Source organism: Rattus norvegicus, chromosome 11 (assembly GCF_036323735.1).
Source record: "Rattus norvegicus strain BN/NHsdMcwi chromosome 11, GRCr8, whole genome shotgun sequence".
In the NCBI taxonomy this organism is placed as follows: Eukaryota; Metazoa; Chordata; class Mammalia; order Rodentia; family Muridae; genus Rattus; species Rattus norvegicus.
This window is the reverse complement of record NC_086029.1, coordinates 18,039,373-18,052,468: the sequence shown is the minus strand read 5'-3', so window position 1 is coordinate 18,052,468 and position 13,096 is coordinate 18,039,373. Positions and strand designations below refer to the sequence as shown.

Here is a 13,096-nt window from a genome sequence, read left to right as displayed (position 1 = left end):
TCACTTAAATATACTATCATGTCATCTGCAAATAGTGATATTTTGACTTCTTCTTTTCCGATCTGTATCCCTTTGATCTCCTTTTGTTGTCTGATTGCTCTGGCTAGAACTTCAAGAACTATATTGAATAAGTAGGGAGAGAGTGGGCAGCCTTGTCTAGTCCCTGATTTTAGTGGGATTGCTTCAAGTTTCTCTCCATTTAGTTTAATGTTAGCAACTGGTTTGCTGTATATGGCTTTTACTATGTTTAGGTATGGGCCTTGAATTCCTATTCTTTCCAGGACTTTTATCATGAAGGGGTGTTGAATTTTGTCAAATGCTTTCTCAGCATCTAATGAAATGATCATGTGGTTCTGTTCTTTCAGTTTGTTTATATAATGGATCACGTTGATGGTTTTCCGTATATTAAACCATCCCTGCATGCCTGGGATGAAGCCTACTTGATCATGATGGATGATTGTTTTGATGTGCTCTTGAATTCGGTTTGCCAGAATTTTATTGAGTATTTTTGCGTCGATATTCATAAGGGAAATTGGTCTGAAGTTCTCTTTCTTTGTTGTGTCTTTGTGTGGTTTAGGTATAAGAGTAATTGTGGCTTCGTAGAAGGAATTCGGTAGGGCTCCATCTGTTTCAATTTTGTGGAATAGTTTGGATAATATTGGTATGAGGTCTTCTATGAAGGTTTGATAGAATTCTGCACTAAACCCGTCTGGACCTGGGCTCTTTTTGGTTGGGAGACCTTTAATGACTGCTTCTATTTCCTTAGAAGTTATGGGGTTGTTTAACTGGTTTATCTGTTCCTGATTTAACTTCGATACCTGGTATCTGTCTAGGAAATTGTCCATTTCCTGAAGATTTTCAAATTTTGTTGAATATAGGTTTTTATAGTAAGATCTGATGATTTTTTGAATTTCCTCCGAATCTGTAGTTATGTCTCCCTTTTCATTTCTGATTTTGTTAATTTGGACACACTCTCTGTGTCCTCTCGTTAGTCTGGCTAAGGGTTTATCTATCTTGTTGATTTTCTCAAAGAACCAACTTTTGGTTCTGTTGATTCTTTCTATGGTCCTTTTTGTTTCTACTTGGTTGATTTCAGCTCTGAGTTTGATTATTTCCTGCCTTCTACTCCTCCTGGGTGTATTTGCTTCTTTTTGTTCTAGAGCTTTTAGGTGTGCTGTCAAGCTGCTGACATATGCTCTTTCCTGTTTCTTTCTACAGGCACTCAGCGCTATGAGTTTTCCTCTTAGCACAGCTTTCATTGTGTCCCATAAGTTTGAGTATGTTGTATCTTCATTTTCATTAAATTCTAAAAAGTTTTTAATTTCTTTCTTTATTTCTTCCTTGACCAGGTTATCATTGAGTAGAGCATTGTTCAATTTCCACGTATATGTGGGCATTCTTCCCTTATTGTTATTGAAGACCAGTTTTAGGCCGTGGTGGTCCGATAGCACGCATGGGATTATTTCTATCTTTCTGTACCTGTTGAGGCCCGTTTTTTGACCAATTATATGGTCAATTTTGGAGAAAGTACCATGAGGAGCTGAGAAGAAGGTATATCCTTTTGCTTTAGGATAGAATGTTCTATAAATATCCGTTAAGTCCATTTGGCTCATGACTTCTCTTAGTCTGTCTACATCACTGTTTAATTTCTGTTTCCATGATCTGTCCATTGATGAGAGTGGGGTGTTGAAATCTCCCACTATTATTGTGTGAGGTGCAATGTGTGTTTTGAGCTTTAGTAAGGTTTCTTTTACGTATGTAGGTGCCCTTGTATTTGGGGCATAGATATTTAGGATTGAGAGTTCATCTTGGTTGATTTTTCCTTTGATGAATATGAAGTGTCCTTCCTTATCTTTTTTGATGACTTTTAGTTGGAAATTGATTTTATTTGATATTAGAATGGCTACTCCAGCTTGCTTCTTCTGACCATTTGCTTGGAAAGTTGTTTTCCAGCCTTTCACTCTGAGGTAGTGTCTGTCTTTGTCTCTGAGGTGTGTTTCCTGTAGGCAGCAGAATGCAGGGTCCTCGTTGCGTATCCAGTTTGTTAATCTATGTCTTTTTATTGGGGAGTTGAGGCCATTGATATTGAGAGATATTAAGGAATAGTGATTATTGCTTCCCGTTATATTCATATTTGGATGTGAGGTTATGTTTGTGTGCTTTCATTCTCTTTGTTTTGTTGCCAAGACGATTAGTTTCTTGCTTCTTCTAGGGTATAGCTTGCCTCCTTATGTTGGGCTTTACCATTTATTATCCTTTGTAGTGCTGGATTTGTAGAAAGATATTGTGTAAATTTGGTTTTGTCATGGAATATCTTGGTTTCTCCATCAATGTTAATTGAGAGTTTTGCTGGATACAGTAACCTGGGCTGGCATTTGTGTTCTCTTAGTGTCTGTATGACATCAGTCCAGGATCTTCTGGCCTTCATAGTTTCTGGCGAGAAGTCTGGTGTGATTCTGATAGGTCTCCCTTTATATGTTACTTGACCTTTTTCCCTTACTGCTTTTAATATTCTTTCTTTATTTTGTGCGTTTGGTGTTTTGACAATTATGTGACGGGAGGTGTTTCTTTTCTGGTCCAATCTATTTGGAGTTCTGTAGGCTTCTTGTATGTCTATGGGTATCTCTTTTTTTAGGTTAGGGAAGTTTTCTTCTATGATTTTGTTGAAGATATTTACTGGTCCTTTGAGCTGGGAGTCTTCACTCTCTTCTATACCTATTATCCTTAGGTTTGATCTTCTCATTGAGTCCTGGATTTCCTGTATGTTTTGGACCAGTAGCTTTTTCCGCTTTACATTATCTTTGACAGTTGAGTCAATGATTTCTATGGAATCTTCTGCTCCTGAGATTCTCTCTTCCATCTCTTGTATTCTGTTGGTGAAGCTTGTATCTACAGCTCCTTGTCTCTTCTTTTGGTTTTCTATATCCAGGGTTGTTTCCATGTGTTCTTTCTTGATTGCTTCTATTTCCATTTTTAATTCCTTCAACTGTTTGATTGTGTTTTCCTGGAATTCTTTCAGGGATTTTTGCGATTCCTCTCTGTAGGCTTTTACTTGTTTATTAATGTTTTCCTGTGCTTCCCTAAGTGTGTTCATGTCTTTCTTGAAGTCCTCCAGCATCATGATCAAATATGATTTTGAAACTAGATCTTGCTTTTCTGGTGTGTTTGGATATTCCATGTTTGTTTTGGTGGGAGAATTGGGCTCCGATGATGGCATGTAGTCTTGGTTTCTGTTGCTTGGGTTCCTGCGCTTGCCTCTCGCCATCAGATTATCTCTAGTGTTACTTTGTTCTGCTGTTTCTGACAGTGGCTAGACTGTCCTATAAGCCTGTGTGTCAGGAGTGCTGTAGACCTGTTTTCCTCTCTTTCAGTCAGTTATGGGGACAGAGTGTTCTGCTTTCGGGCGTGTGGTTTTTCCTCTCTACAGGTCTTCAGCTGTTCCTGTGGGCCTGTGTCTTGAGTTCACCAGGCAGCTTTCTTCCAGCAGAAAAGTTGGTCTTACCTGTGGTCCCGAGGCTCAAGTTCGCTCGTGGGGTGCTGCCCACGGGCTCTCTGCAGCGGCAGCAACCAGGAAGACCTGTGCCGCCCCTTCCGGGAGCTTCAGTGCACCAGGGTTCCAGATGGTCTTTGGCTTTTTCCTCTGGCGTCCGAGATGTGTGTGCAGGGAGCAGTCTCTTCTGGTTTCCCAGGCTTGTCCGCCTCTCTGAAGGTTTAGCTCTCCCTCCCACGGGATTTGGGTGCAGAGAACTGTTTATCCGGTCTGTTTCCTTCAGGGTCCGGCGGGGTCCTGCCGCTCCTGGGCCCTCCCCCATGGGAGCCCAGAGGCCTTATACAGTTTCCTCTTGGGCCAGGGATGTGGGCAGGGGTGAGCAGTGTTGGTGGTCTCTTCCGCTCTGCAGCCTCAGGAGTGCCCACCTGACCAGGCGGTTGGGTTTCTCTCTCACCGGGTCTGGGAGCAGAGCGATCTTTATTCTTTTATCACCAAAGCAGACTGTCAGAGTCAACGTGAACACCTTAACATCCTTCAATGACAAAGCATTTCAGTATGTAAATTGCCTGCCTCCAAGACTGATAACCCAAATTCAACCCCTGAGATATACATAGGAGAAAGGCAATATTCATTCCTGCAAATTGTCCTTGGACGTATTCATGTGGTCCCTGATACATAGACACAAACAAACGTACACAGATACACACAGACGCACATGTGCATACACATACCGGTGCACAGACACACAAACACACAAACGCACATGCACTAAGTAAAATACAATTTAAATTGAAATTTAGTTTTTTAACCTGGATACTATCTCAGACATTTATATACAACACTATAAAGCTTGCCTTAAAGACCTAAACTCTCGAGCTCTCTGAAACAGAAAGGCTTGAAAAGCCTTGTGCTCCCCACTGTTAGGTAATGTATTTTGTAACAGTATCTCACTATTTTTATTCCATTCTCAAAGTTTAAGATGTTTGTGGTTTATCCTAGTAAGAGCACCAGTGGAAGGGGAAGCCCTGGGTCCTGCTAAGACTGAACCCCCAGTGAACTAGACTGGTGGGGGGAGGGCGGCCATGGGGGGAGGGTTGGGAGGGGAACACCCATAAGGAAGGGGAGGGGGGAGGGGGATGTTTGCCCGGAAACCGGGAAAGGGAATAACACTTGAAATGTATATAAGAAATACTCAAGTTAATAAAAAAAATATATAGAAATAAACAAAAAAAGATGTTTGTGGTATATCATAGCTTACTGTCATCGTTAATCTTAATATTTTTTGTAGAGGCCTTCTTATTTACATTTGCATGGAGTTTATATTTATTGGAACAAAGCAAGTGTTACTTGAAGACAAGCATTAGGAAGTCAATGAGTCTTATCAGCTTATTCCTTTTATTCAATTCAGCTGTTTGTGAAATGTAAAACCCTTCCTCTCCATCCTCTTCCCCCTCCTTCTCTTCCTCAACCTCCTTCTCCTCACTCTCTCCTATTGGTCTCTTCCTCGTTCTTCAGATCCCCCTTCATTTCTTGTTTATCACTCCTCAGAAATTGTTACTAGCAACTATGCTTTTAATCACTCAGGGTTCTATCTTGGTTCGGCATCTGATATGTGACTCAACACCAAGGGACTAGTCAACATGATTTCTTAGGGAATAGTTTAACCATCAGTGTTTCAAAGTTTCTTAAAGCAATACTTCTCTAGTAAACTAATATAGTATTAGGGATTACTGTGAGGTATTTTTCTGTCTAAATAATTTTCCTAACAGAGGCCAGCCAAACGTTCATGTTTCTAACAAGGTTTTCTGATGAGAGAATTGTTAACCTGGAAGCAGGAATCAATGGATAGTTCTGGAAGTACATCTGCCATGTTTTATATAATAAGTCAGTTCTTCACTGTCCCGTAAGCTCTGGTGAAGGATGTTTAGCACCTAGTTTGTTGAGGATCAAACTTGTCCTGCGCTACAGGTTAATAAATGAGAATATAATGAATATTTTAAAATAGCTAAGGATGGTTATTTTGTTTGTAAATATTTTTTCTCCATTACATATAAGGTAATTTGCAAGAAGTAAAAGTTCAGACTCATGCCTGGGGACTACCATCACTTGTTAAGTGCTGAGCAGGGTATTTTGAGGACCACTGTGCTTGAAACCATCTTTTTGAGACCTTACAGATTTGAGACTGTGGACCGAAATGGTGTTGTAGGTGTCCTCTCTTCTCTCTTCTGTCCTCTACTTCATCTCACATACCCTAAGTCCCTGTGGCTGCTCAGGAACAGTCTGAATGACACAGTCTCCCTGTTTTAGCAATCACATTGATGTTTAACTTTGCCTGTATTGAAACTGAATTAGCTGGCATTTGCCAAACTGCACATAGCACAATAAGAAAATACATAATGAAGATAAAACAAATCTGAAAATTAGCCCATTTTTGAACAAAAAAAAAGAACAGAAAGAAGAAAATGTCATTGTTAAGTGTTAATAGATTTCTCTATGTTCCAAAAAGTTGTGAGCTATGAGTCCTGAAGTACATATTTAAATGAAACCATGAGAACACATAACAGTGAAAGAAATATTCATATAAGTCCTAGAGAAAGGCTCCCCCCCAATTGTTCTAACACATCAAAATTGTATATTGCTAGGATTACCTTGTCTTTCTTTCTGAACCAATACTAACCTTTTGCTAAACAAATGAGCTTAAAAAGCAAATGGGAACTTTCTTAAATGAGCAAATGAAAGATTTGAACATGATTAAACTATTCGGTTAGAGTGTTTGATTTTTTTATATCTCATATAATCATAAGAATATGATACTCTTAAGCAAATGAAATTCTAAATTACTACAGAAATAAATTGGTTCTCTAAAGACTTGATTTTAACGTTATATCTTCAATATGTGAAAATAGAACACACAATCTCCAGAAAACATGGTCAGGTTCTTCACAGCAGTAAGTCACTTTCTGGTAGGAACTTCTACATGAGTTGTATTCTGTTACCGTGATAAAGTAAGATGAATAAAAGTGACGTAAGGAAGGGTTCGTTGAGTTCCAGTGGTGGTCAGTGATGGTGGGTAGCAGTCATGATGAGACTTGGTAGCAGGAGATAAAGTAGGAAACTGAGACATTACATTTTCAACCAAACCTGAGGCACAGCGAGTGACAGGAAGGGTAGAAGGCCTATACCTTGTCAAAGCCACCATATTATAATGCACTTCCTTTGACAAGAACACACCTCACAAAGATTACACAATCTCCACAAACAGCATCACCAACTGAGGATCAAATATTCAATATGTGAACTGTGGGGAGAACTTATTCAAACTACAGCATGGGAACCTACCAGCAGACACACATGCCTGGATAAAAATAAAATCCTCTCCTCTAGAAACGCTCAATTATCAGTATTCCTTCAGTTAGTGCTTAAGTCTCATGAACCTCTCTTCTCTCCATGCTGAATATTGACTGGATTGTTCTTGATCTTAGGTAGATAATCATAACATCTGGAAATTCATGAGTAAAACATCCAGAAAACATAGAACTTATCCAGGTCTTGCAGTCTTCTACCCTTTCTCTTCTGATGTGCCTGTGCCTCAATGGAGTGTTGATATAAACGTCCTATTTAGAGCTGAGCACACTCTCTACTTCTTTAATGCAATAAGTTTTTAAATGAAATAGAATTGCTTGACTTTCCCTTCTCTCTTTTCTACATAGCTCCATTTCATTACAATTCCTCAAACCCCTCTCATTCCTCACCACAAACTCAAGTTAATAGGCCTTTTTTCTTTGATTATTATGTGTTTATATATGTTTATTTACACACACATACATATATTATAATACTGAGTTTAGTTTTGTTGGTATGTATATGGCTTATTGGCTGACCACTCTTTCTTGCACTTGAGCTTATCCTTAGGAGATGCTTCTAACAACTCAGGGTTTCTTGGTTCAGTATCTAATGTTTGGTTCAGCACCTGGTAATGCAAATCCTATTCCTAGGAGACTTATAATCTCTCCTAGAAATTGCTGTATAACCAAGACCCAAACAATAGCAAAATCAATAGGCATGTAAACATGGAAGTGGGCAACATTTATGAGCTCCTACCCCTGACAAAAACTACATGTAACTATTATATATATATTGATCAATTAAGTTGCTCTACATTGGTAACTGCCCACCACAAAAAGAAGTTTCTCTCACCAGAGTTCACAGAACACTAATTTTCTTTCTTGGTGTTTTAGTATGAAAAATTCATATGTTAAAATTCAGCAACATAATTAACAATTTCAATAGGTTTGTTGACTTATAAATGTAGATGCCTTAAGATATTAAGCAAATATTTAAAATTTGACAAGCTCCATCAACTTGTAAAAAGAAAATAAATATGTACAAGAAAAATAAATATTGTTAAACCTTAGTGCCCACAACTGTAAATGTATATATGAACGTTCTCAAGGATGGGCAGATAAGGTAATTCTTTTTCCATGACAGGATAGCATATCACAATGTTTAAAAAAGAATTTCTTAAGATTTTAACTGGAAAATGAAAGTCCATATGTTAGATATAGAGGAATTTTAGTTTACCCACATGGCTGTTCTCATCACATTCAAAGACCTTCTAAGTCTGAGTGATCCAGCTGGAATGCAGACACACCCTTAGTACACACCTTTAATTCCTCTGGCTAGTAAACTTTAATACACACCTTTAGTCCCTAACAATGATATCTAATTGAGGAGCAGGCAAAGTGAAGAATAAGAGAATCTCATAGAATGAGTCAAGACCATAAGCCCAACTCTCAGAAGACAAGGTACTAAAGAGCAGTTCAGGACTGAGAGTCAGTTGGTCAGCTGAGTGTAGTTCAGTCAGGTCAGTCAGTGAGCTGGGAGTGCAGTCAGTTGTCAGTGCAATGAGTGTAGTGTAGTACAGTTGGCTCTCTTCAGGAGTTCATGCAGTGCAATGCAGGTCAGCATAAACAATTGAAGCCAGAGAATAAAAAGGAGTCAAAAGATTAGAACAAATTGCCAGAGTTTGTTTGAGGCCAAGCAGAGCAATTCTGTGAAAAGCTGAGAAAAGGCAGTTTGAAGAAGAGCATAGAGAGGAGTTTGAGCCAGAAATGCTGAGCTGAGCCAGCCAGCCAGAGTTCAAGAAGAAGGAGAAAGGGTGACTTTGTTCAGCATTAAGGCTCCCATACAATTACAACATGTAAATAAAAGTTACTTTTACTGTTAGAAAATTAGAGGCACAAAATCAGAAGTTAAGAGATTGGTAAAACAGTAGGGAGATAACAGTTTTGACTTGTAACAAAGTCTATATGTTTTATCTTAAAGGAAACATGGTAGAGTATAAATATCATTCAAAATATACAGTTAAATAGGAAAGCATACTGTGGTGAATAAAATACAATGTGTATATAAGATCAATATACTTTCTTCTGATAACAATGCTTACAAGTCAGTCTCAGAACAATATGTATTCACTTAAGATTTATACATGTATATGAATAAAATGTATATGATAAGCTTAGTTTTACATAGTTTCTTTAGTAAATCAATGAAATGAAATGCATGCTGTATATTAATAAAGAGGTTCTGGGTGTCATTATATAAGTATGATGATGTTTAATTTTATGCTCATGTTTTGCTGTTGCCCTGGTTACACACAGTAGTTTAAGTTTCCTCTCCCCATAGTAAGTATCATTTTACTGTCCTAAGATAAAATTTACATTTCTTGAGCAATTAAGTTGCATACATTTATGAATGGGCTAGAGTATGTCTTAGGTTAGGGTCTAATTTTCTCTAAACAGCTTCAGTGAAAGTAGTCTTCAGGAAGCAATGCCCACTTTCTATTGTCTTGTTTAAATTAACAGAGTAGAGTTCCCTTAACAGATCCAAAGTAGTTACACAAGTTCTAAACTATTTCCCCTTGATACAGAGCATCTGTGGTCTGGTCTATATTTTCTTCCTGAGTAGCCAAGATTTGTGGTTCATATTTATAATCCTAGAACACTGGAGACTAAGGTGGAATGGTTGCTTCAAAGTAGTGATCAACCTGAGATATCTAGTGAATTCAGGGCAAGCCTGAGCTACATCAAAAATTAAAAATAAATAAAAATAAAATAAAAATGCAAATAATCAAAACCATCCTCATTAAACACACACACACACACACACACACACACACACACACACACACACACTCTAAACTTTACTTTTCACTGTTCTTGCTCAGAACATCATTAATTTAAATCATCCTCTCAGTCACTTATAAGTTATTATTATCATGTGACCAGAATTTTTTTTAAAAAGCAACACTTTCCTCTTACAAAGATGTTATTCATAGTGTCTTAGTATATTACATCTTCAAGCACAAATAATGTATCACATGTCTGTGGTTTGCACAAACTAGGACACTATGAATAATTTGGAGCAATTATATTTTGCATTGCCTTTAATGTATTAACTTCACAGTTATTCATGATATGAACTAGTAAATCTCTAACAACAATAAAAATGGTTTAATGCCTTAAATTAGATACCAAAAAATCATATTAATTTTGCGGCTTTCATGAAAACTGTTTGCTACAAAGCATATTAAAGACACTGAGAAGAATGAAGTGCTTTGACAGAACAAAAAATAGAAAAAATTCCGTTTATTTCAGTTTTTTTAATACTGGCCTAGAATAAACACTTCCACTTAGAGCTTACATGTGAATCCTTCCATTTTAGGTAAAATGATGACTAGAATCAAAATACATATTCTCTAAGGATTTTAAAATACACATATTTTCTAGGGATGTTAAGATTTAATTGTATTGTCATAGGCACCCAAGTTGAAGATCTTCTTTCTTTACATACACTGCACAATTGTCTCATATCTTCTCTTCAGAGAGTGTTGACTTAGTAACCTTTTCACACTGCAGAGACAGATGCTCTATTCTGGGGCTATGATGATCTAATGGCATCTTAGGCAACAAGCACACCTCATATTTGTTACACTTATTAAGTAGCTGACCATCTAAGTCAACACCTATGGATTAGAGTGCATGGTTTTTATGTAAACATTTAGTCTTTTCAAATGTATTTTTCATCTTTAAATAAGCATGGCCCTGAACACTATAAGAAAGCACAGAATTGAATAATTATTTCCAACTGAGTAATGTAAGGATTCATGGGAGAATGGGAGAATTATCCTGATTTGGTAATACAATCTACCATGGTTTGAAAGAGGTTTCAATTTTTTAAACCCAACCTCAAAATGTAGTATGGGAGTGACATGATTACATTCAGGTTAATATAAAAATATCACTAATAATTCTAATTAGATGCTAACAGTTTTAATCAGAGAATAATTGGCATGTGCCTGAGAAATGTGGTGTACCTGCTATTCTCTTTGATTATAAATCAGAGATGTGCATTAACTGTGTTGAAGTAGAAACAGTTTACATGAAATAAGGCAACTTATTCACATTCTCTTACCTAAGGTTAAAACTGCAATTAAAACCCAAGTTTCAGATTTTTTTCCCCTATTACATTGAATGTGTCTTTATTTAAAGTATGTAGTCCTACTGCTTCTCTATTCTCTGTACCTTGTCAATGCTCCTTGTCTCCCAAAACCTCAAAAGTGGGAGGAGATCCTCACCTACATCCCTACATCATCATCCCATGGTCACTCATCACAGTGTTCAAAGAAAGAGCTACAAATCTTATCCATTCTTTTCAAAGCATGTTATTGAAGAAAACGCTTCTTTAATTCCCCAGTGGGTCCTGTGGCTCCTTCTCGTTTTGACATTGCAATCTTCTTCGCAAGCTTTCACCAGCCTACACTTTAGTAATTTATCACACGCCTTTTACCTGTTGACTTCCTTGCCTCTTCCTAGAACTATATGCCACATCGCAGAACACAAGAATGTTGACAATGCTACAATAGCTTTGCAAAGACATAGCAATAGTTACAAACAAAAATCCCAGCCATATTACAAACAAAAACGACATTAAAGAGAAGAAAATCTATCTTTTTTTTTCGTTTAGTTCTCTCTAAATCATTGTAGGACACACTGTCTCAATGCCGAGCTGCTGTTAATTACATCATCACACTCGAAGGCACTTTGGCTTTCCATTTGAGTGTTGCCAACATCTGCAAAACATCCATTTCTTCATAATTGATCCTCGCTTTGGTTGCAATGTTCCATGAGGCATACCCTACTGAAATGACTCATCATGCTTATGGGAACAACGTAAGAATAAAGGTTAGGTCTGAATACTTTTGCCATATTAAATTTAGACTAAAAACATAGTTTCTTGGAAGTTAGTTTAAGCCAGCTTTTAAAATACAAATTTAATTAGATTCCAATTTTAAAATCACTTTCCTTTATGAGAAGTAGTCAACTCCAAATGTCTTAAAAGGAAGGCCTACTTAAGGTAATGTCTTGTCTCAGGCTTACAAATAAAACAGTAAATAAAAGTCTACCTTCACTCTCAGGAGTGTCCCATAGAAGTGCACTTCTGAGATTTGACGTCTGGATCTATACCTTTTTAAAAGTGGCATGGGTATTGAATTCAGATTGAGCAGCAGAATAGTATTTTATGACTTGTAGTTGTCTATGTGTGTTTAGAAACAAATGTCTGTAAAGAATTAGATTGCTGGTGTTGTTGTAAGACTCCAGAGTGACCTTACCTCAGGACCACAACCCATAGAGCACAGATTGACAAAGTGACCACTGCAATAGCATGAGGGTTTAAGATTTTTAATCTACGTACATGGGGTTGCTCATCCAGGCAGGGAGAGGCAACCCTGAACCCAAAAAGCACACAGCTTTTCTTCATTACAGAGGGCAGACTTCAGCAACAGGGTTAGCTGGCCTACTCCTATTCATGATACACAGGACACAGAATCTGGTCACGTATTAGCTGGCCGCTCAAGGGGCCGTTCTTGGCTCAGTTGATCACTTTCCTCATCCAGCCCTATACCTGGCCTTGGAGAATCACTGGGAAAGGGCTAAGTTGGCATGTCTCTTAGAGGGGGGAGGAACTGGCTGGTCGGGCAGGGTCAGGATGACATCTGCAGTTGTTCTCAGAAGTTACCACAGGGAGGGGTTCCGAGAACAGTTGTTATTGCTTAATTAGCTTAGTCAGAATCTTGATCACCAAAACTTTATCATATCACTGGGCATCCTGACGTCAGATATATCTCTCAGAAAGGTCACAAGTTTGTCATAGGCATCCTGATCATCAGACATATTTCTCAAAACTTTGTTTCTCATATCTATGAAACTATGAAACTTTATTTCTTCAGTGTCCACTTTAGAAAAATGTACTTCACTATTCTGTGATCATTCATTTATAGAAAACTATCATTTAACTGACAAATATTATTTATTTATTCATTTGTATATACTAAAGAATTACATGTTATAAACTCACAGTCACGCATGTGTGTATGTATATGTATGCATGTATGCTGGGTAGGAATGACATCAGAGTCTTGTTCTATTATTCTTCACCATATTACCGTTAGCCAAGTTCTCTCGCTGCACCCAGAGCTCACCACATTAGCTACAATGGCTGTCCTGTGAGTCCCTGGGATCTGTCTGTCTCTGATGCAATAGCTGT

At 37.8% G+C, this 13,096-nt stretch overlaps 1 protein-coding gene across 7 annotated transcripts in view; it reads left to right on the top strand.

The window, feature by feature from the left end:
- Cadm2 (cell adhesion molecule 2) overlaps nucleotides 1-13,096 on the top strand; it is a 977,040-nt gene that overhangs the window by 919,427 nt on the left and 44,517 nt on the right. The window lies entirely within an intron of this gene.